This window comes from Stenella coeruleoalba (assembly GCF_951394435.1).
Source record: "Stenella coeruleoalba genome assembly, chromosome: 2".
Lineage (NCBI taxonomy): Eukaryota > Metazoa > Chordata > Mammalia > Artiodactyla > Delphinidae > Stenella > Stenella coeruleoalba.
In genome coordinates, this window is record NC_137147.1 from 74,949,135 (window position 1) to 74,970,484 (window position 21,350).

The 21,350-nt window shown below is 39.5% G+C and overlaps 1 protein-coding gene across 8 annotated transcripts in view; it reads left to right on the forward strand.

Annotated features, from left to right (window-relative positions):
- The window catches only part of SALL2 (spalt like transcription factor 2), an 802,697-nt gene that overhangs the window by 663,450 nt on the left and 117,897 nt on the right, over nt 1-21,350 (forward strand). For all 8 annotated transcript variants that reach the window (XR_013826964.1, XR_013826965.1, XR_013826966.1 and 5 more), the window contains one exon: nt 4,510-4,657. The gene's annotated coding sequence lies outside the window, so the exon portion shown is untranslated. The remainder of the gene's footprint in view (nt 1-4,509; nt 4,658-21,350) is intronic.

The window sequence follows — 21,350 nt, forward strand, 5'->3', positions numbered from 1 at the left end:
GAGAACCATAAGACCTCTGGGCCACTTTCATGTATTAAATAAATCTCAGTGCAGCCCTGGTTAAAACTTCCATCTTCATTTCTCTCTTCTGCTCTTTGAACCTGAGGCTTGACTCCTGGCTGCAGTAAGGTCAGCATGGCTTGCTCTGTTCTCTTCCTCTGCTTTTTTTCTTTGGTTCTAATTCCCTTGAGGTTAGGGAAGAAACAAAAATTAAGAAGAATTTTTTAAAAATGGCAGACACTTTCTCATTTAACTGGTGTGCACCTTTGGGTGCACTGCTTTCCTGCCCAACCACTGATAGCCTCGATGTGCGAGCATCCCTGTGAGAGAGCAGCCGGGGACCCTCAGGAGCCTCCTCAAGGCAGGATCTCCCCCTCCCTGTCAGATCCCATTCAGGAAGCACTCCCCATGGCCTCTTGTCTCCCCTTTTCCTGGTGGAGAACTGGCTGATGACTCAGGCCTGCTGCCTTCAGAGGTGGCACCTGTGGGACACAGCACTCACTCTTCCTCACCGTGCCTCATGGAGACACCCAGGCAGCCCCAATGCTGCCCCCCTTCACTGTACCATCCTTCTCTGATTTCCTCATCCTCTGCTTAGGTAGATGCAAAAATAGATCAAAATCTGCTCCAGAAACAGATATCCAAAGACAGAATGCCATGCAGTTTTCCTTTTTACTCCGATGATCTCTGTCTTTAAAAGCAAGTATTTTAGGATAGCTATGTTTGAAGTGCCTCATGGGGAAGGTGGAACACTCTGATGATACTCTTCTCCTGACTGCTCCATCCCTCACATCAGCTAAAGAAGTGAAGATCAGGGGTTGCAGGGTCTGTACAGTTGCTTCTTCATAAATCCTAGAGTGCCTGGCTGTGAGTTGTTCTTAATGGAAAATGGTGAACGCTTAATGCCTCTTGGTCCCTAGTTCTGGGTCCCAGCTGCCAAATTTGTGACAATGAAAAATGTTCCAGAGTACATCTTATTCATCTAAATGGAAAAAAAATCTCTTTGATTCTATAAGTGATTCTAAATAAAGGTTTCTAATTCTTAAGACAAAATAAAAAAATATACATATATAGTCCAATATTTTATATTGTGTAATTTATAAATATATATTATAAGTAAATATATTCGAATAATATTAGTAAGTCAATTAATATTTACCAATTAGATGAGCTTGAGGAACAAAATTCAATAATAAGCCCTGCACCAACCAAATCACTACAGATACAGGAAAAGGAAAGCCTGGCTGTGAGGATATGGCAGAAGATTAAACATGGTCATAAAACAATTGTAGGTCATCAGTGTGGTCTCTCCTGGAAATTATTAGGAGAACTATGAAGGCAGAGGTTAGATAATTATTGTGCTATATTTTGCAATAAACAAAATTTTCTCAATGTTGTAAATTGCTTTCTTCAATATGAATTTTAAATGTTGTAAAGAATCCAGAAAGAGTAAAAAGATTAATTAAAATTATGAAGTATAATATATTTAAACTTTAGAACAGAGGAGGAAATATTAAGAAATAACAGACTCATGGCCTTTAACATACAGAGAGGTTTTGTTTTTTAATTAAAAATAAAGAATGAAAACAAATAAACAACGAACACTTACAAAAATCTTTGATCCAACAGCATCCATCATCATAACAGTAGCCCTTGGCATAGAATTAAGACTTTCTCCATTTCACGTTTGAGTACCTGCAGTTACAAAAGGCATTCCACTAACAGCTGGCCTAGCTCATTAACGTGACAAAAACTTGCACTTACATCCGTTTTATACCAAATCTCACCATTCATTAAACCATGGATAAATTTCTTTTTGCTGTTGTTGAAAACAAAAGTCATTACCTTGTTTATCATTAAAAAAGAGAGTTTTTTTTTACTAATCAAAATAGGATATGGTTTAATCAGAATAAGGTGTTACGTGCATTAGGTGTCCCCAGGTGGGTTCTGAGGTTCTCTAACCACCTAACATCTAAGTGAATACACAACACATACATTTTCATATCATCCATCCTCCTGAAATTCAGCAGTCTTCCATTTATAGTGTTTTTCAGAGTAAAAGCTCCCAGTCACTTGAACCAAACTCATCAAGTAACTCACTAAAAAAGTAAACCCCCAACCTCATGCCAGACCTATTGAATCAGAATCAGACATATTTTTTCTAAATGTGATTCTTAAATGTACAGTAAAATTTGACAAATACTGTCCAATTGGTTAACTCTGGAGTTTTTATCTTTTAATCTCATCTTATATTGCCTGCAGCATTTACGTTATCTCAGAAATCCCTTCATCTTTAAACATTCTTAAGCCTTAGTTTTCCTCAACTGAGGATGGGTTAATACTACTTTGCAGTTTTTAGATTATAAAATGAGTTGTAAAGTGCTTAGCAATGGACTTGGCATATGGTAAGTGTTCCATAAATGATAATAAAGATGATTGTGGTAATGATGCGAATGACAAAATAAGGGCAGGTGGAAACAAGGATCCCATGATAATTCTCTGATCTCTTTCCCTGAACACATTGGGCAGACTTTAAAGCTGTAAACCCAAAAGATTAAAATTAAACAAACCCAGATGGTGTGGATTAAAGAATACCTCACTTTCCCTAAATCAGGAAATTTCCACTTCTGCTTTCCTTCTATGTAGACCTTGCCTCTTCCCCTTCCCACACGGGAGGGGGGAGGAGGGCTGATTCTGTTCGCAGTCCATTTATGAGTAGGAAATTAGTCCTCAGTCTAACTTAAAATGTAGGACTCAAGACTCCACTCACTCTGCTTATATCGCTTGCATTTTAAGTCTTTGCCTACCTGTGATAATAAGCAAATCTAAGGAGAGCTAATTTAGTATGCTGTGATTGGCTACCTCTTTCTCTTTCTCTTTCATACTTGAAAATCAAGTCAACTCTTGGCCAGTTTGAGGCGTGGCCTATCTCTCCTACTCATCCTTATAGGAATTCTGAGCTTGCTTTTCTGGATTCAGAAGGAAGTAGGAAACTCCACTTAGGCCTGAACCTCAACCCACCTTTCCTGCTTTAGAGGTAATCAGGTCCTGGTTCAGCTGAAAGTTCTTCTTCACTTCCATTTGTATTAAGCTAATACATATAAGCATCCTCAGGAATCTTCCCAGTGGTGAGCAGGGCAGGATTTGGCCATTCTTACGTCCCTGGAAATATCATCAGGGGACATAAAATCCCCACTTCAAATGGAAATTGCCAAACATTTTAGTTGAATAATAATGAATATATGACATATCCAAACATGTGGGATACAGCAAAAGCAGTACAGAAGGTCCCTGACTTACGGTTTTCTGACTTTATGATGGTATGAAAGTGATATGCATTAAGTAGAAACCACACTTCAAATTTTGAATTTTGATCTTTTCCTGGGCTAGTATGATGCTCTCTTTTGATGCTGGACAGCTCCCAGCCAGTCACTGGATCACAAGGGTAAACGACCATCACACTAGTACCAAACGTAAAATAGATAGCTAGTGGGAAGCTGCTGCATAGCACAGGGAGATCAGCTCGGTGCTTTGTGGCCACCTAGAGGGGTGGGATAGGGAGGGTGGGAGGGAGACACGAGAGGTAGGAGATATGGGGATATATGTATATGTAGAGCTGATTCACTTTGTTATAAAGCAGAACCTAACACGCCATTGTAAAGCAATTATACTCCAATAAAGATGTTAAAAAGAACAAAATAAAACCGGTCTGAACCCAGACAACCACTCTGCTTTTTGTTTTCAGTACAGTATTCAATAAATTACATGAGAGAGTCAGCACCATATTATAAAATAGGCTTTGTGTTAGATAATCTTGCCCAACTGTAGGCTAATATAAGTGTTCTGAGCACGTTCAAGGTAAGCTAGGCTAAGCTATGATGTCCGGAGTTTAGGTGTATTAAATCCACTTTTGACTTAAGATATTTTCAACTTATGATGGGTTTATTGGGACGTAACCCCACTGGAAGTCAAGGAATATTTGTAATTAGAGGCAAATTTATGGATTTAAATTATATTTGTTAGGAAAGAAGAAATGTTGAGAATCAATAGTCAAACTTGCAACTCAAAGAACTAGAAAAAGTAGCAAGATAAATAAAAGAAAGTAAAGGTAGCAAATAATAAACTATGTGCAGAAGAAACAAAATTGACCAACTTTCACAAGAAAAAACAAATATATAAAGAACCCCTTACCCGTTAAAGTAACTGAATCCATAATTGAAGGATTATTAAGTTTCTCCCATGAGTAAAACTCTATGCTTAGATGGCTCACTAGTGAACTTTCTGAAAATTAAAAAAAATTATTAAAAACCTTGCACAAATTCTTCTATAGATAGAAAAAGAGCCATAAATTGCAACTTATCTAATGAACTATTATCATCTTGATACCAAAATCTGACCTAAACATTTTAATGAAAGAAAAAGTTGAATACCAGTATCACTCAGGATCCTGGACAGAATGAACAGTAATCTCTGCTGTCTGGCTGTGTCACAAGATTTCATTCTCCATAGGACTACTTGGAAAGAGGTTCTGGGTGCTAAGCAACTACTTCATCGAGGAAGGAAAACACCAAAGATGCTCTGATTCCAGAGCCCCAGCTGCAGGGTTTGTGTACAGGCTGCAGGTGCCTGGGGAGCACTGTGTCTTCACAGCACAGAGGTAAGTGGCTGAGTCTTCAGGTTTAGGGGCTGCGATGTGCAGAGAGCTTCCCTTCTTTAACAAGGTGGCTTTTAGTCTTTCTTTCTGCTCTTCGTCCCCAACTGAGTAAAGAGCGAAGAGAAGTTCGGGTCCCTTCCCAGGATCCTGTCTATACCACAGTAGCCCGTAAAAATTGCTGACCGTGTAGCTGCAGTTGAGGATGAGACTGTCTCCCTCCTGGATTTTCAGGGTCTGAGGACTCTGCTCCACCTTGTCTTCTCCCCTCAACCCTGTTCAGGAAAACAAAATCAGAAATGCAACAAAGCTTTCAGTTCAGCAGTTTTGAAAAATTCCAACAAGAAACCTGGGATGAGCTGAGACTAAACCCCTCTCTCTCTTCTCTCCAGCTTTGGATAAATGTGCCCTTATGGTTCTCATCTCTTAACCTCCAACTTACAGCCAAGCTGAAGCCACAAGACTATGAATGCACATTCCAGCATGTTCTCCATCCTGATATCACACTCTTGATAGAATTTTAATGATTCCAAATCTTCTCCCCTGAGGAGCTGCTCCTGTGTCTTAGTTCTCCTTCTCTAATGCACGAGATAGCCTTTCTGTTGGTGGCTCAGCCAATCAAGAGCAAATCCTCTAGTAGCTGTCATGCTTTTGACGGTTAAGGCACTGGAGGAATGAGAGGAATGGAACCACTGCCACCTGGTGGTCACAAACACAAACATCTCACAGGACCCACTCCATGCCCCCTACAAAGACAAAGATTGATGGGAGGACATTTTTTATATTGGTGGGCATAGTGCATATGAGGTTTAAAGCAGTAATCAGAAAAGCCTTCTCTGCCTGCAATTTGAATCGTTTCATTGTTCCTTGTTTGGCCTTTAAAGCTAAACTGCTACCAGAGGTTATAAAAGTTGAACCCAAGCATAGGTGTAATGGATTGTGTTTCTCTTTATAGTACACAAGAATCTCAGCAGGTGAGACCTTAAAAGGACTAGAGTGCTGAAAAAAGCGGGGGGATAAAAGAGCTGTGGATATGTCTGGAGACCTCTTTGACAGAGAATTGGGAACATAAGTTAAGAAACCATTGCTTCAATTAATTTTATGCCTGGCTACAGGGACCAAGTGTAACTACAACTCAGGGTCACGAGCTTGATAGATCTTAGGAGAACAGGAGGGAAGAGCATGGCAGAGGGAAAGCAGAGCTCTCCATTCTAGACCCTGGAGAGATCAGAACATCACAGGGCAGAGTGGGGAACAGGAAGATACGTATAGCAAAACTAGTATTGTTTAATTTGTTTGGTTCTATGACACTCTGCTGGGTTTTTTGTTTTGTTTTGTTTTTGTTTTTACATCTTTATTGGAGTATAATTGCTTTACAATGGTGTGTTAGTTTCTGCTTTATAACAAAGTGAATCAGTTATACATATACATATGTTCCCATATGTCTTCCCTCTTGCGTCTCCCTCCCTCCCACCCTCCCTATCCCACCCCTCCAGGCGGTCACAAAGCACCGAGCTGATCTCCCTGTGCTATGCCGCTGCTTCCCACTAGCTATCTACCTTATATTTGTTAGTGTATATATGTCCATGCCTCTCTCTCGCTTTGTCACAGCTCCCCGTTCCCCCTCCCCATATCCTCAAGTCCATTCTCTAGTAGCTCTGTGTCTTTATTCCTGTCTTACCCCTAGCTTCTTCATGACATTTTTTTTCTTAAATTCCATATATATGTGTTAGCATACGGTACTTGTCTTTCTCTTTCTGACTTATTTCACTCTGTATGACAGACTGTAGGTCTATCCACCTCATTACAAACAGCTCAATTTCGTTTCTTTTTATGGCTGAGTAATATTCCATTGTATATATGTGCCACACCTTCTTTATCCATTCATCCGATGATGGACACTTAGGTTGTTTCCATCTCCGGGCTATTGTAAATAGAGCTGCAATAAACATTTTGGTACATGACTCTTTTTGAATTATGGTTTTCTCAGGGTATATGCCCAGTAGTGGGATTGCTGGGTCATATGGTAGTTGTATTTGTAGTTTTTTAAGGAACGTCCATACTGTTCTCCACAGTGCCTGTATCAATTTACATTCCCACCACCAGTGCAAGAGGGTTCCCTTTTCTCCACACCCTCTCCAGCATTTATTGTTTCTAGATTTTTTGATGATGGCCATTCTGACCGGTGTGAGATGATATCTCATTGTAGTTTTGATTTGCATTTCTCTAATGATTAATGATGTTGAGCATTCTTTCATGTGTTTGTTGGCAGTCTGTATATTTTCTTTACAGAAATGTCTATTTAGGTCTTCTGCCCATTTTTGGATTGGGTTGTTTATCTTTTTCTTATTGAGGTGCATGAGCTGCTTATAAATCTTGGAGATTAATCCTTTGTCACTTGCTTCATTTGCAAATATTTTGTCCCATTCTGAGGGTTGTCTTTTGGTCTTGTTTATGGTTTCCTGTGCTGTACAAAAGCTTTGAAGTTTTATTAGGTCCCATTTGTTTATTTTTGTTTTTCTTTCCACTTCTCTAGGAGGTGGGTCAAAAAGGAACTTGCTGTGATTTATGTCATAGAGTATTCTGCCTATGTTTTCCTCTGAGAATTTGATAGTTTCTGGCCTTACAGTTAGGTCTTTAATCCATTTTGAGCTTATTTTTGTGTATGGTGTTAGGGAGTGATCTAATCTCATACTTTTACATGTAGCTGTCCAGTTTTCCCAGCACCACTTATTGAAGAGGCTGTCCTTTCTCCACTGTACATTCCTGCCTCCTTTATCAAAGATAAGGTGACCATATGTGCGTGGGTTTATCTCTGGGCTTTCTATCCTGTTCCATTGATCTATCTTTCTGTTTTTGTGGCAGTACCATACTGTCTTGATTACTGTAGCTCTGTAGTATAATCTGAAGTCAGGGAGCCTGATTCCTCCAGCTCCGTTTTTCGTTCTCAAAATTGCTTTGGCTATTCAGGGTCTTTTGTGTTTCCATACATATTGTGAAATTTTTTGTTCTAGTTCTGTGAAAAATGCCAGTGGTAGTTTGATAGGGATTGCATTGAATCTGTAGATTGCTTTGGGTAGTAGAGTCATTTTCATAATGTTGATTCTTCCAATCCAAGAACATGGTATATCTCTCCATCTATTTGTATCATCTTTAATTTCTTTCATCAGTGTCTTATAATTTTCTGCATACAGGTCTTTTGTCTCCTTAGGTAGGTTTATTCCTAGATATTTTATTCTTTTTGTTGCAGTGGTAAATGGGAGTGTTTTCTTGATTTCACTTTCAGATTTTCATCATTAGTGTATAGGAATGCCAGAGATTTCTGTGCATTAATTTTGTATCCTGCTACTTTACCAAATTCATTGATTAGCTCTAGTAGTTTTCTGGTAGCATCTTTAGGATTCTCTGTGTATAGTATCATGTAATCCGCAAACAGTGACAGCTTTACTTCTTCTTTTCCGATCTGGATTCCTTTTATTTCCTTTTCTTCTCTGATTGCTGTGGCTAAAACTTCCAAAACTATGTTGAATAAGAGTGCTGAGAGTGGACAACCTTGTCTTGTTCCTGATTTTAGTGGAAATGCTTTCAGTTTTTCACCATTGAGGATGATGTTGGCTGTGGGTTTGTCATATATGGCCTTTATTATGTTGAGGAATGTTCCCTCTATGCCTACTTTCTGCAGGGATTTTATCATAAATGGGTGTTGAATTTTGTTGAAAGCTTTCTCTGCGTCTATTGAGATGATCATATGGTTTTTCTCCTTCAATTTGTTAATATGGTGTATCACATTGATTGATTTGCGTATATTGAAGAATCCTGGCATTCCTGGAATAAACCCCACTTGATCATGGTGTATGATCCTTTTAATGTGCTGTTGGATTCTGTTTGCTAGTAGTTTGTTGAGGATTTTTGCATCTATGCCCATCAGTGCTATTGGCCTGTAGTTTTCTTTCTTTGTGACATCCTTGTCTGGTTTTGGTATCAGAGTGATGGTGGCCTCGTAGAATGAGTTTTGGAGTGTTCCTCCCTCTGCTATATTTTGCAAGAGTTTGAGAAGGATAGCTGTTAGCTCTTCCTTAAATGTTTTATAGAATTCGCCTGTGAAACCATCTGGTCCTGGGCTTTTGTTTGTTGGAAGATTTTTAATCACAGTTTCAATTTCAGTGCTTGTGATTGGTCTGTTCTTATTTTCTATTTCTTCTTGATTCAGTCTTGGCAGGCTGTGCATTTCTAAGAATTTGTCCATTTCTTCCAGGTTGTCCATTTTATTGGCATAGAGTTGCTTGTAGTAATCTCTCAAGATCTTTTGTATTTCTGCAGTATCAGTTGTTACTTCTCCTTTTTCATTTCTAATTCTATTGATTTGAGTCTTCTCCCTTTTTTTCTTGATGAGTCTGCCTAATGGTTTATCAATTTTCTTTATCTTCTCAAAAAACCAGCTTTTAGTTTTTTTGATCTTTACTATCGTTTCCTTCATTTCTGTTTCATTTATTTCTGATCTGATTTTTATGGTTTCTTTCCTTCTGCTAACTTTGGGGTTTTTCTGTTCTTCTTTCTCTAATTGCTTTAGGTGCAAGGTTAGGTTGTTTATTCGAGATGTTTCCTATTTCTTAAGGTAGGATTGTATTGCTATAAACTTCCCTCTTAGTATTGCTTTTGCTGCATCCCATAGATTTTGGGTCGTCGTGTCTGCATTGTCATTTGTTTCTAGGTATTTTTTTTATTTCCTCTTTGATTTCTTCAGTGATCACTTTGTTATTACGTAGTGTATTGTACATCCTCCATGTGTTTGTATTTTTTACAGATCTTTTCCTGTAATTGATATCTAGTCTCATAGAGTTGTGATCGGAAAAGATACTTGATACAATTTCAATTTTCTTAAATTTACCAAGGCTTGATTTGTGACCCAAGATATGATCTATCTTGGAGAATGTTCAATGAGCACTTGAGAAAAATGTGTATTCTGTTGTTTTTGGATGGAATGTCCTATAAATATCAATTAAGTCCATCTTGTTTAATGTATCATTTAAAACTTGTGTTTCATTATTTGTGTTCATTTTGGATGAACTGTCCATTGGTGAAAGTGGGGTGTTAAAGCCCCCTACTATGGATGTGTTACTGTCGATTTCCTCTTTTATGGCTGTTACTATTTGCCTTATGTATTGAGGTGCTCCTATGTTGGGTGCATAAATATTTACAATTGTTATATCTTCTTCTTGGATCGATCCCTTGATCATTATGTAGTGTCCTTCTTTGTCTCTTCTAATAGTCTTTATTTTAAAGTCTATTTTGTCTGATATGAGAATTGCTACTCCAGTTTGCTTTTGGTTTCCATTTGCATGGAATATCTTTTTCCATGCCCTTACTTTCAGTCTATATGTGTCTCTAGGTCTGAAGTGGGTCTATTGTAGACAGCAAATATATGGGTCTTGTTTTTGTATCCATTCAGCCAATCTGTGTCTTTTGGTGGGAGCATTTAGTCCATTTACATATAAGGTAATTATCGATATGTATGTTCCTATTCCCATTTTCTTAATTGTTTTGGGTTCGTTATTGTAGGTCTTTTCCTTCTCTTGTGTTTCTTGCCTAGAGAAGTTCCTTTAGCAGTTGTTGTAAAGCTGGTTTGGTGGTGCTGAACTCTCTCAGCTTTTCCTTGTCTGTAAAGGTTTTAAGTTCTCCATCAAATCTGAATGAGATCCTTGCTGGGTAATCTTGGTTGCAGGTTTTTCTCCTTCATCACTTTAAATATCTCCTGCCAGCCCCTTCTGGCTTGCAGAGTTTCTGCTGAAAGATCAGCTCTGAACCCTATGGGGATTCCCTTGTGTGTTATTTGTTGTTTTTCCCTTGCTGCTTTTAATATGTTTTCTTTGTATTTAAATTTTGACAGTTTGATTAGTATGTGTCTTGGCGTGTTTCTCCTTGGATTTACCCTGTATGGGACTCTCTGTGCTTCCTGGACTTGATTAACTATTTCCTTTTCCATATTAGGGAAGTTTTCATCTATAATCTCTTCAAATATTTTCTCAGTCCCTTTCTTTTTCTCTTCTTCTTCTGGAATCCCTATAATTCAAATGTTGGTGCACTTAATGTTGTCCCAGAGGTCTCTGAGACTGTCCCAGTTCTTTTCATTCTTTTCTCTTTATTCTGCTCTGCAGTAGTTATTTCCACCATTTTATCTTCCAGGTCACTTATCTGTTCTTCTGCCTCAGTTACTCTGCTATTGATCCCATCTAGAGTATTTTTAATTTCATTTATTGTGCTGTTCATCGTTGTTTGTTTCATCTTTAGTTCTTCTAGGTCCTTGTTAAATGTTTCTTGCATTTTGTCTATTCTATTTCCAAGATTTTGGATCATCTTTACTATCATTATTCTGAATTCTTTTTCAGGTAGACTGCCTATTTCCTATCCATTTGTTAGGTCTGGTGGGGTTTTATCTTGCTCCTTCATCTGCTGTGTGTTTTTTTGTCTTCTCATTCTGCTTATCTTACTGTGTTTGGGGTCTCCTTTTTGCAGGCTGCAGGTTCGTAGTTCCCGTTGTTTTTGGTGTCTGTCCCCAGTGGCTAAAGTTGGTTCAGTGGTTTGTGTAGGCTTCCTGGTGGAGGGGACTAGTGCCTGTGTTCTGGTGGATGAGGCTGGATCTTGTCTTTCTGGTGGGCAGGTCCACGTCTGGTGGTGTGTTTTGGGGTGTCTGTGGACTTATTATGATTTTAGGCAGCCTCTCTGCTAATGGGTGGGATTGTGTTCCTGTCTTGCTAGTTGTTTGGCATAGGATGTCCAGCACTGTAGCTTGCTGGTCGTTGAGTGAAGCTGGGTGCTAGTGTTGAGATGGAGATCTCTGGGAGATTTTTGCTGTTTGATATTATGTGGAGCTGGGAGGTCTCTTGTGGACCAGTGTCCTGAAGTTGGCTCTCCCAACTCAGAGGCACAGCACTGAATCCTGGTTGTAGCACCAAGAGCCTTACATCCACACGGCTCAGAATAAAAGGGAGAAAAAGTAGAAATAAAGAATTAGTAGAAAGAAGGAAGGAAGGAAGAAAGAAAGAAAGAAAGAAAGAAAAGAAAGAAAGAAGGAAAGAAAGAAAGGAGGGAGGGAGGAAGGAGGGAAGGAAGGAAAACAGAAAGAAAGAAGATAAGTAAAATAAAATGAGATAAAATATAATAAAGTTATTGAAATTAAAAAAGTAATTATTAGGAGAAAAAAAAGAAAAAAGGTTAAAAAAAAAAAAAGGACGGATAGAACCCTAGGACAAATGGTGGAAGCAAAGCTATACAGACAAAATCTCACACAGAAGCATACACATACACACTCACAAAAAGGAAAAGGTGAAAAAATCATAAATCTTCCTCTCAAAGCCCACCTCCTTAATTTGGGATGATTCGTTTTCTATTCATGTATTCCACAGATGCAGGGTACATCAAGTTGATTGTGGAGCTTCAATCCGCTGCTTCTGAGGCTTCTGGGAGAGATTTCCCTTTCTCTTCTTTGTTCTCACAGCTCCCAGGGGCTCAGCTTTGGATTTGGCCCCGCCTCTGTGTGTAGGTCGCCGGAGGGCGTCTGTTCTTCTCTCAAGCAGGACAGGGTTAAAGAAGCAGCTGATTCGGGGGCTCTGGCGCACTCAGGCCGGGGGGTGGGGTGGGGGGGAGGGGCACGGAGTGCGGGGCGGGCCTGCGTCGGCAGAGGCCGTCGTGACGTTGCACCAAGCTGAGGCGCGCCGTGCGTGCTACTGGAGGAATTGACCCTGGATCCCGGCACCCTGGCAGTGGCGGGCTGCACAGGCTCCCCGGAAGCGGGGTGTGGGTAGTGACCTGTGCTCGCACACAGGCTTTTTGGTGGCGGCAGCAGCTGCCTTAGCGTCTCCTGCCCGTCTCTGGGGTCCGCGCTGTTAGCCGCGGCTCGCGCCCGTCTCTGGAGCTCATTTAAGCAGCGCTCTTAATCCCCTCTCCTCGCACACCAGGAAACAAAGAGGGAAGAAAATGTCTCTTGGCTCTTCAGCAGGTCCAGACTTTTCCCCGGACTCCCTCCCGGCTAGCGGTGGCGCACTAACCCCCTGCAGGCTGTGTTCACGCCACCTACCCAATCCTCTTCCGGCGCTCCGACCGAAGCCCGAGCCTCAGCTCCCAGCCCCGCCCGCCCCGGCGGGTGAGCAGAGAAGCCTCTCGGCTTGGTGAGTGCCGGTCGGGCCTGATCCTCTGTGCAGGAATCTCTCCGCTTTGACCTCGGCTCCCCTGTTGCTGTGCTCTCCTCCGCGGCTCCAAACCTTTCCCCCTCCGCCACCCGCAGTCTCCGCCCGCGAAGGGGCTTCCCAGTGTGTGGAAACGTTTCCTCCTTCACCGCTCCCTCCCACTGGTGCAGGTCCCGTCCCTATCCTTTTGTCTCTGTTTATTCTTGTTTCTTTTGCCCTACCCATGTATGTGGGGGGTTTCGTGCCTTTTGGGAGGTCTGAGGTCTTCTGCCAGCGTTCAGTAGGTGTTCTGTAGGAGTTGTTCCACTTGTAGATGTATTTCTGGTGTATCTGTGGGGAGGAAGGTGATCTCCGCGTCTTACTCTTCCGCCATCTTCCCGGAAGCCCCACTCCATTGGGTTTTGTCATTGAACATGTGTTGATGTTGCAGAGTTGACCACCATTTATATAAGCTCTCCTCAGACTTGTCCGAAGAGCACACTCTACCCCCGTTAGCTGCAACCCAGAAAAAGAACATCAACCCTTAGACGCACTGCTTTGATGTCACTTCATCCCTCACCCACTCAGGGACTAGAAAAGAATAAGCTGCACAGAATTTATTGCACTAACAGTGTAGGTAAGGGGTTTGTTGTTCTTTGACTTTTTCTTTGAAAATCTGATAATTTCTCAGTGATCTAAAAGTCATTAAACTAACTTGTATCCATTTTCTCATCCTTTGATTTGATTTATTCTAGTCACACTTAGCAAAATGTGACTCTTACAAATCATATTTAAAAGGCTGTGTTTCTCTGTTTCTGAATGTGTGTCTCAGAAAGAACATGAAAAAGATAACTGCAAGATTAATGCAGGAGCTCTTTGTAGGATAGGCTCTACAAGAACCCAGAAGCTGAATGTGTGATGTGTAATGAAACCAAGGAGATGATTTACAGTTGTGATTTGTATGAAATTTGTTTGTAATTTAAAAAAGAATTTTTTTAATTTGAAATAATTATAGATTCATAGAAGTTTCCAAAAATGTACAGGGAAGCTCTGTGTACTCTTCACCCTATGTCCTCCAGGGGTCTCTAAACCAGGAAATTAACATTGGTACAACACACAGGACTTATTAGATTTCCACAGTTTACATGCAGCCATTTATGTGTGTGTGTAGTTTTAGGCAATTTTACACATGTACAGATTCATGCATTCATGTATATCACATGTATAGCTTCACTGCCACAATCAAGATGCACAGCTGTTTCATAACCACAAGGCTTCCTCATGCCACCCCTTTGTAGCCACACCCACCCCTTCCCTAGTCCTTAACCCCTGACAATCCCTAACGTGTTCTTCATTCCTACGATTTTGTTATTTTAATAATGTTATATGAATGGAATTATATAGAAGTAAGCATTGAGATTTTTTTCACTCAGAATGAGTAGTAAAAACATGAGATTTGTCCAGGTAATAGTGTGTATCCAACCTGTTTGTTTCTTTTTATTTCTGAGTAGTATTCCATGGTAGGGACGTCCCACAGTTTGTTTAACCAGTCACCTACTAAGGGACATCAGGTTTCCATATTTTGGCTGCTATGAATAAAGCTGTTATGAATATTCAGGTACAGATTTTTATGTAAATAAAGTCTTCTATTTATCTAGGATAAGTATCCAAGTCTGCATTGCATGTTTAGTTTTATAAGAAATTGCCAGGCCATTTTCCAGAGTGCCTGTATCATTCTATATTCCCATCAGCAGTTTATGAGTGATCCAGTTTTCCCCACATGTTTGCCAGAATTAGGTGTTGTCACTATTTTTTATTTTAGCCCCACTGATAGTTGTATAGTGATATTTCATTGTGGTTTTAATTTGCGTTTCTCTGATGGCTAATGATGTTGAGCATCTTTTCATGTGCTGATTTGCAATCTGTATATCCTCTTTGGTGAAATATCAATCTGAGTCTTTCACCCGTTTTTCTAATTGGTTGTTCATTTTCTATACCATTTAGCTTTTAGAGTTCTTTATATATTCTAGATACAAGTACTGTGTCAGATAAATGGTTTGTAAATATTTACCCCCAGTCTGTAGCTTATCCTTTCATATTCTTAACAGGGTCTTTTGTAGAGGAAGAGTTTTTAAATTTGATTCAGTTAGGGGTGTGTGTGTGTGTGTGTGTGTGTGTGTGTGTGTGTATGTTTGTGTGTGTGTGTATCATGCTTTTGGTGTCAAATCTAAGATTTACTTAGCCCCAGGCCGAAGATTTTCTCTTATTTTTTTTCAAGTTTCATAGTTCATATTTTACATTTAAGTCTATGATCCATTTTGAGTTGATTTTTATAATGTATATTTTTAAGAAGATCTTTTTTAGAAAAGAGGAATCTGTCATCATCTTTGTCTTAAGCTTTACCTATTTGCTGTTATCAAGTAACTAGTTCAAAGCAACATAACCAAAATGTAGCTTGAGCACTTCTCATAGAAGACTGAAAAAAACTTTTATGCTTTGAGCCTGTGAGCTTCCCTGTTTATACTTACTGTGATTTCTCTAAATTAAAAGTAAAGTTAAAACTATAGTACAAACCCAAACCCTTCTCAACATATCAGCCTCTGAAATCATCTATCACGTATTACAGGGCAATGTTTTCTAGTATAGATTTGGAAAATGGTTACATCTATCTTATGATCAAGGATAACTGTTATCTTTCCTAAAATTCACATTCTTTTAAACTTTAAAATTCTCTGAGAAAAAAAATGCCTATTAATATTTAAGTCATCAAAGTGAACTAAAATGAGAGTCTCTTCCTTGTCTATAACTTCTTTCCTATAATTGAGCATGTGTTTCTTGGAAAAGAGAATATTCTCTACAAATTGTCACAAGAAAGAGAATTCCCTCTTTCTCTTACTACTTTTTGCTAAAATTACATGCTTCCATCTACCTTTTTTCACAGTCACCATTCCAAGGTCAAATAGCTCATTTCCCCAAGGATGTAGTGATTCTTCTTTCTACTGTGCCAGAGGCAGAGTCCTGATTTTTGCTCTCATAGGAGAACTTTTAACATACCAATATTACAATCGAGGATAATACTTCCTAAAAGTTTTCTTAAGGGGTGAGAATTCAGGAACTTAAAAGGATTTTGATTGAAATAATTCAGCCCTTGGAACCAGAATCAGGAAGTTAGAAAAACAGACAAGACATTTTTCTTGTCTCAGGCTAGGACTCCCAATGGTAGGAATATCTACTCCAAAACTAGGTCACTAGACTGGAAATTAAAAATATACAAAGAAGCAGAACAAGTGATGGCAATGGTAAAGATAAATAGAAACAGATAGTTTAACACCATCCAGTTGTACTCATGGGCAACATCTAGTGTATGGAGAACACCTATTATAAAAAGGTCATTTCCTTTGAGCCCTAGGAATTAGGATGGAAAGGAAAAGTACTGAGATTCAAAGAGAACTAAGTTAACTGTGATTTTCTTTCGGCCTGGACCACTCCCCCACTCTCTGCCCACTACCACCCTTAGCTTTATAGGACTCATATCTCTAGCCACAGGAAATAAATATTTGAGGCTGAAATTCTAAGATAAAAGCTCTAGAGAAGAAAGCAGAAAAGAGATAATACAGGAATACGTCATCACCAGGTGAAACCGGAAGACTCACCGATAAGAGGGACTTCCAAGTCCACAAGAAAATGAATTCGATATACATCTTCCTATAGACTTACTCAGGTGATGAAGATGGCTCTGTTTACGCCAATAAGAGGGAGACCATCTAATTGCAAACCTGAAAATAGTACCATATGACGAAAATCTGTACAAACAGAAAGGGGATTTATGGTACATGGAAATAGAAGTATCCTTATGGTGATGAGAATTGGACAAATACAAGAACTAATTGATACACAATTATCTAACAGCATCCAAAGGGTAGAAGCTCTGTGTCTGTTGATATTATCAATTAATTCATTCTTCAGTTAGCCAATATTTAATGTGCAGCCACTATGTGCCATGTACTGTGTAATGTACAATACATACATGTTTCCTGACTGTATGGAACTCACAGTTACAGGCATAGCAGGAATTTTAGAAGTCTATACATAAGTATAGATATAGATGTAGATTATAAAAACATATTAATTGCAACATTTCGTTTTGTCTTGGACTTGGAAGAGAGCCTTCAGTACATGAGAACCCATGGAGAGAGTCCACAATACATGCTTGGGTACACTTCCAAAACATATATGAAGTGCATTTGTTCAACTTTCCTTAGCCTATCATGCAGAGTAATGATATATGACAAAACTGATAATTCACTGAAGAGTTAGACCAAACAGAAGTGAAGCTGTGATGGTGTGTCTTCCTCAATCTTCCTCAAGCCAAGTTAGAGGAGATTCAGAAGATTGGCTCAGAGAGTTTGAAATGAATCCCCTGGAGTTTGGAGGATTCAGAGGGTCACACTAGGCGGCAATGACAATTTCTCTCACTTTACTGTACTTATGGCCAGAATGCTGATTACTCTGTTATTTTTATCTCTGTGTATATGTGACAGAAAGGTGGCTCATACTTGTTAAATTGAGTGAGAAGCTAGAGAAGGATGATGAGGTATGACACGGAGTCACCTAGACATGAGTAAAATGTCAGAGAGAGAGAGAGAATAACACAAAGAGAGGACACAGTCTAGAGCTAAACCTTGCAGACACACAATACTTAATGACTGGAAGGGAGCTGAAGGTGTGTGCGGGAGTGAGAGAGGGAACAGCCCAAGAAGTAGGTACAAACCTCAGAGAGTGTTTTGTCAGAGAAGAAGCTGTTTCTCTAAGAAAGAGAGAAACTTCCTCTATGGAAGAGAGGATTTGAAGCTAGAGTAAATGGTCACAACTCATGTGTCTAAAGTTTCTGAGAGGTCAGCAATGATGAGGTTTGGAAATTGCGGTTGATTTAAAACACCGAGGTTATTAGCACTCTTTGAGGGCTTAGCTAGTGGAGGAATTAAAGCCAGATATATGTATACCCTTTAATCCAGAAATTCTAATATATATGCCCAATAGCAGTGTGTAAATATATTCACCAGAGAACGTGTATAAGAATATTCATAATACCAGTATTGATAACAGGCAAAGGCAGGAAAAATCCAAAGAACCATTTAAGCAGGTAGCTAAATAAATTCTGGTATGTTCATACAGCAATGAGAATAAACAAACTAAACTGTATACAACATGGATGACTCTTAGAAATCTGATATTAAGAAAAGAATCCAGATAGAAAAAATCCAAACTATATTATTTTAGTTGTATAATGTTCAGAAATGGGCAAAACCAATCTATCTATGGGACTGTGGTTTCCTTGGAAGGATGGTAGTGACCTGAAGGGGATAAAACAGGGCTTCTGAAGAGCAAAACCAAGCAAGAAAGAGCAGCAGACCCAGCTTCAGTGTCTGGGAGCTCATGAATTGTTCAAATGAAGCTTCACAAAGTCCCTTTTTTAACACCAGGACAGACTAGGGGTTCAGTATGACAAGCACCAACTATAGCAACACAGGTTGCAACAGGGAAGTCATTGAGGATTGGGGTTTTTCAGGTTTTTCTAATTACGTACAAGAGATCCAACATTAGTTGACTGCCATTTTCCAATCAGATATATCCCATGTCCATAAATTCTAGTTTATTTGCAATGAATAATGTAGAAATACCCTGGGTGTCCTGCTAAGGTCATTCTGGATAAGAACTTAGTACGGAACAACTCCTAAAAACTCCTCTTTACTTTTCGAGTATAAATGAGAATACTGTGTCCACAAAGAGGTCAGCTCAGGAAACCCCAAAGGCCTCAGGTGACCTCAGAGGAAGCAGAAAACAAGTTACAGGCACACTGTTAATGCATTCCTTCCCAGATGGCATTTACTTATTTATTGGCTAAATAATCTGATGGAGATATTAGAAATATTAGAGTTATGTGACAATCAAGAAAATTTAAAAAGGCGATTATGATTAGACAGCTCATTGATTAAGGAGACGGGATATGATTTGGGAGATGTTAGGGATCAAGTAGAGACTAGTGACCGTGATTTTACAACGGCTGCAGTTTGAGCTGGTATGCATGTTATCCAAAACATTTTAGAAGATTTCTCAGACTTTCAGAGTACAAATAGATTGAAATAATTGTTAAACAAGATAGGTCATTGATTATTTTAGGTCTGGTGCTTTTTAAAATGTTTACTAACTTTTGGGAATCCTCCTTTGAGTACCTCTCGCCAATACCGCTTCCTGCACCAGATTCTAAGATACATTTTTCCTGCTTCAAATCTTGGATTTATTCCCTTGTAAACTACTTACATCTATTTTCTTCATTAAAAGTTGTCTCTGAAAGAGTTTGCTTACTTCCAATACGTTTTACGAAATTTAACTGTTTAGTTAATTACTTCATGGCTTGGCTACATACGTCTATCATGTTCTCTCTCTCTCTCTCCCCTTCTCCCCGACACACACACACACACACGCACACACACACACACGCACACACACACACTTATGCTTTCTTTTATGGAAAGTTGTTCTGTATTGGGATCATTGTTTTTTGTATAGTAGGGATAGAAAATCCTTACACAAGGAAGAATATCTTTCTTTTTGGAATTCCAGTTGAAAACATATCCACCAGGTTAATTGCCACCTAATATCACCACACAATAGCACAGAGACATTACTCTTTCAGATGTTATATTACAGCTGCTTTGAACATATGTGGTACAGAATTGTCTGAAATTGAGGCCATCTGGAGTCATTAGGAGCGAAACTGTACAGCAAAGCCTTGATGTAAGAGAATATTGTCTTACAGGAAAAATATGAGTGTTTAGTAGTTGTAGAGTGAAAATGTGCTATACTCCAGGGTCACAGAAATGATCAGGGAGCCCATACCAGAAAGACTAAAGGTAAATTCCTCTTCACCTCCTGGGAATTATCAAGGAAATCATCAAATACCCGTGTGTTCATTCCAGCATTATTTGTTACTGTGAGTAAAACAATCTAAAAAGCTAGTAAGACGGAATTTGCCAGAAAAGTATTATAAAATCATACATTGGGGGCTTCCCTGGTGGCACAGTGGTTGAGAATCTGCCTGCTAATGCAGGGGACACGGGTTCGAGCCCTGGTCTGGGAGGATCCCACATGCCACGGAGCAACTAGGCCCGTGAGCCACAACTACTGAGCCTGCGCGTCTGGAGCCTGTGCTCCACAACAGGAGAGGCCATGGTAGTGAGGAGGCCCGCGCACCGCGATGAAGAGTGGCCCCCGCTTGCCACAACTAGAGAAAGCCCTCTCACAGAAACGAAGACCCAACACAGCAAAAATAAATTAATTAATAAACTCCTACCCCCAACATCTTTTTAAAGAAAAAAATCATACATTGGAATATCGCCATTAGAATGTGTGATTTTGATCTGTAAATAATGCTGTGCAAATAATAATTTTCACAATATACTGTTGGGTAAAAACGCAGAGTGGAAAACATCCTATAAGATGTGATTCTGTAGCAGAGTTTTTCCTGACTAGTAGAATTTTTGAGTTGTTCTGTTTTGTTTTTAGTATTACTTCTTTGGATATTCTATTTTATCTGCATTAAACTTGCATATAGAGAATGTGATCAGGTAATGGGGCTGTTTCTGAGCAAACTGAAGAGCTTCATTCCTCCTTGGTGTCAAGACTTGTGGTGACATTTATTCTGTGTACGTCATTCCAAGTCAGTCATGGCACAGCATGAGACAATGGGACAGGGAGAGTCCAAGAAGTGCCATTTAACAGATACTTCAGATCTAACATAATGACAAGACTTAGTCAGCAATGCATGAATATTTGTGCAGTGAACCTAAAAGTCTAACAATTCAGGTGCAGATTTGACCAAATATTACTGAATTTTTTTAAACCAAATCACTTGCTTTAATATAATCACCATAAAAAAATTTTAAATTTTTTTGGCAAATGATCTACTTCAAGATGAAGAATTGAAGATAAAGATGCTTTTGATGAATGACACTTTTAGATATGTTCTCTGAGCCAGAGAGATAGCATTTACCTTAGATTGAGGTTTCCACTTCTAACTCCCCTGCCTCGCTGACACGGCCGCTGCCTTCTCCTGTCCTTACCGAGAATCTCACTAAGGTTTTCATAGCTGGGGGACACCTCACATTGAGATCTGAGGTTTCTGTGGGGTTCCCACAGGGACCTGCATCACTGTGGTCTCTCAGAGCACAGAAATACACCGCTGAGTCCCCAGGCTACAAGGCTGTGATGGTGAGGCTGATGGAACTGGCCGTTTTCTGGAAGTCCAAAAACTACCGACCCTCTGTTGTATTCACTCATTGTAAGACTCCTGATAAATAAGGAAAATCATTTCCCCACTTGGTGTTGGTTTGTACCAGAATAAATAATAACTATAACTACTAGCTTCATAGACACAATCCAAGCTTACATCTTCTTTCTCCAGCATAGAGATTTCTGGCTGGTCTTTTGTTTTTCAATCTGTTTTTTTTAAGAAGATGTTGGGGGTAGGAGTTTAC